The following is a 4,178-nucleotide window of genomic DNA, read 5'->3' on the forward strand; positions in this document are numbered from 1 at the left end:
AAGCTTGGAGTTTAAAGTTTATCGCTAAGTAGTGGGTTTAATTTAGATTTGAATAAATATTGTTATTCGCCAGTAATGGCAAGAAATATTATTTCCTTTCATGCATTGTATAAACAAGGTTTTACCTTTTCATTTGATAATGAAGTAGGTTCGATTAATGCTTTCTTTAATAATGTTCTTTATTTTAAAGCATTACCTTGTGATGGTGTGTATGAAACTGTATATGTGGTTGATAACTTAGGAAATAATGTATTGTGTATTGATTCTATTAATGATAATAACTTGGATAAAGCATCATTATGGCATTGTCGTCTTGGACAAATAAGCAAGAAACGCATAGGCCAACTCCAAAAGGATGGAGTCTTGGAGTCATTTGACCTGAAGTCAGATGATATTTGTGAATCATGCTTACTTGGAAAAATGACAAAGTCTCCCTTCACTAGTACTTGTGACAGGGGTGAAGGTTTGCTGGATCCCGTACACACGGATGTGTGTGGACCTTTCAAACATGCCACAAGGGATGCTAATCATTATTATTTGACTTTTACTGATGATTACAGTAGACATGGATATGTCTACTTAATCAAGCATAAGTCAGAGACTTTTGAAAGGTTTAAAGAGTTTAAACAGGAAGTCGAGAATCAATTGGGCAGGAACATTAAGATGCTTCGATCCGATCGAGGTGGTAAGTATCTTAGTTCAGAGTTCCTCGACTATCTTAGGGAATGTGGGATTGCCTCACAATTGACACCTCCCAGGACACCGCAATTGAATGGTGTGGCTGAGAGGCGTAATCGAACCTTGTTGGATATGGTTCGTTCCATGATGAGTCGAGCTTCGGTACCAATCTCATTTTGGGGGTATGCCTTAGAGACTGCCACTCATATCCTTAATTTGGTCCCTAAAAAGAAAGTTGCCAAAACTCCTCATGAGATGTGGACTGGAAAAGTACCTAAACTAGACCACATCAAGATTTTGGGTTGCGAGGCTTTCATGAGACGTGAGACTCATGATAAGCTCAAACCTCAAAGTGAGAGGTGTATTTTCATAGGCTACCCACAAAAATCCTTTGGTTACCTCTTCTACAGACCTAGTGTAAATGTGGTCTTTATAGCTAGGAGGACTTTCTTGAGAGAGAGAGAGAGAGAGACAGAGAGAGTTCATAAGCCAAAGAAACAGTGGAAGGCAAGTTGACCTTGAAGAAATTCAAGAGTCAAGTGGTGAAGGAACTTTGAGGAGGAAACTCCTGTTGAGCAGATTGACAGGTTTGTACCTTTGAGGCGTTCCATGAGAGTTAGGAATGCACCTGAGCATTACTGTGGATTTCATATTACTGCGGAAGGTGATACACTTATCAATGATGATACACTGATAGGTCTGGATGAACCTAACAGTTACGTGGAATTCATGGCAGACCCTGAGTCAGCCAAGTGGAAAGAGGCAATGGACAGCGAGATACAGTCGATGTATGACAATCAAGTTTGGAACTTGGTTGACAATGTATCAGTTCGTAAGATTGTTGGGTACAAGTGGATCTTCAAGAAGAAGACCGACATGGATGGTAATGTACACACTTATAAGGCACTACTGGTTGCAAAGGGCTTCTCTCAAACTCCGGGAGTTGATTATGATAAGAACTTTTCTCCAGTAGCCAAGATTAAGTCTATTAGGGTTATGTTAGCCATAGCTGCATATCATGACTATGAAATATGGCAAATGGATGTCAAAACAGCTTTCCTTAATGGAAAGTTGGTTGAGGATGTTTACTTGAGTCAGCCAGAGGGTTTTGTCAATACAGAGTACCGTAATAGAGTGTTTAAGCTTGAGAAATACATTTATGGATTAAAGCAAGCACCTCACAGATGGAATATTTGATTTGATGAGAAAGCCAAAGAGTTTGGCTTTTCTAGGAGTGAAGATTAATCATGTGTATATGTCAAGGCTAGTGGGAGTATAGTTAGCTTTTTGGTATTGTATGTGGATGACATACTACTCATAGGAAATGACATCCCAACTCTGCAGGAAGTTAAGTCCTGGCTTGAGAAGTTTTTCTCTATGAAGGACCTAGGAGAAGTTGCCTATATTCTAGGGATAAGGATCTTGAGAGACCGGAGTAAAAAGACTAATTGGACTTAGTCAGAGTACCTACTTGGATAAGGTGCTGAAGAGGTTCAGCATGCAGGACTCCAAGAAAGGAGAGTTACCCATCCAGAGTAACACCAGAATGAGTAAGACACAAAGCTCAAGTACTGAGGCTGAGATAGCATAAATGAGTCGAATACCTTATGCTTCGATTGTAGGATCGATCATGTATGCAATGACGTGTACTCGACCTGATGTAGCCTTTGCTTTAAGCATGGTTAGCAAATATCAGGGGAACCGTGGTAAGGCACACTGGATTGTGGTAAAGAATATCCTCAAGTATCTACGGAGGACTAAGGACTGGGTCTTTACCCTCGGTGGGAGTGATGACTTGATAGTTGCAGGGTATATTGATGCTAGCTTTCAGACTGATACGGATAATTTCCGCTCTCAATCAAGCTGGGTCTTTACCCTAAACAGAGGAGCAATTTCTTGGAATAGTTCCAAGCAATAAACAGTGGCTGATTCAACTTGCGAATCAGAGTATAAAGCAGCAAGCAAGGCAGCAAAGGAGGCGATATGGCTGAAGAACTCCATTGGAGACCTTGGAGTTGTACTAGCTATAAAGGAGCCAATGGAGATTTTCTGTGATAGTGAAAGTGCAGTTGCCTTAACCAAGGAACCAAGGGATCACGGGAGATCCAGATACATCGACAGAAAATACCATTTCATCAAACATCGAATAAAAGAAGGAATCCTCGTGGCAAAGAGGGTATCATCGGATGAGAATCCAGCAGATCCCCTCACGAAGGGACTGAATCGGATTAAGCATCTCCAACATGCTCGGAGCATAGGGATGAAGGATGATATTAGTTTTAGTAGTTAGATAATTTGAAATTTGTAAACTGTAATTGACATTTGATGATAAATAAAAGTTGTGTTTATTTATGAGTAAAGTGTTGCTATCTTTTGTCAATCGTTTACTATATTTCCTTTGCATGTTTTGACTTCCAGAATAATTATGTTTGGTATATTATATTATTCGAATCTCCATAGTCGGTCATATGTTGGAAGTAGGTATGAATCAAGACTGTCATAAGCTGGTTGCAGAGGTCTAAGTTGTTGGACATGGCTAAAACACTCATGAGTGTTCATAAGTTCTGAGCATTGGAATCAACCCACACTCATTGGAATCACTTTATGGAATTTATCTCGAGTGATCGTGAGACGGTAACATCATATAAGTCTTCAAACCTAGAGATATGATTTGTTTCCTTTGAGTTGGTTATGCATTGATTGTACGAATATGCATTGGTAACTCGATGTTATAAAACATGCTTTTGTGTATAATTCAACAAGTAGTAGAGCAAACATATGATTCGAAGTTTATAAGTTCCTTCTTGGATTAGAAGCTGATATTTGGGCCCATCGATGATTTTGTTTTGACCTATGTACCGGTCCCGGTCAGAACCGAATTGATGTGTTCAATTTAGTTCTATGTCAAACAAATCGGAAATCGGGAAACAAACTGCTGGACAATAAGTAAGACATTGTTCCATGTATTTGTCCGACTGATATCTAGAACAGAGGATTATATGATCACTTATCTTAAATGGCGTATCATCATCTTCTTAGTTCCGAGAGACCTTGATAGAGCTACGATTGCTAATTGGTTCCTGAAGTCATACTTGCAGTTATAGTTATTAGACTTATCCAAGTGGGAGATTGTTGGATAAGGTGTCTAAGTCCATAAATATTTTTGGTATGTACTAGACCTGCCCCAGCATGGTCCGTTTGGGTTGCATGGCATCATGCATTTGGATAGACTAAATGAGAGAAATAACACTTATGGTTTATTAATATATTATGAGTTCTAATATATTAATAGTATTATTTAATTAGTATTGATCAAGAATTAATTTGGAATTAATTAAGTGATCAAAAGATGACTAATTAAATATATGGGTTGATTATGTAAATCATCCATAACTTGTATAGTGGGCTAAAAGACTCCATGGATTATCAAGTTGGGTTAAACCCATAGGATGCTCCATAGGAGTTACAAACCCATGGGTCATGGAAATGAAGAGTCATGA

This window comes from Lactuca serriola, chromosome 8 (assembly GCF_051521515.1).
Source record: "Lactuca serriola cultivar US96UC23 chromosome 8, Lser_US96UC23_V15, whole genome shotgun sequence".
NCBI classification, from domain to species: Eukaryota; Viridiplantae; Streptophyta; class Magnoliopsida; order Asterales; family Asteraceae; genus Lactuca; species Lactuca serriola.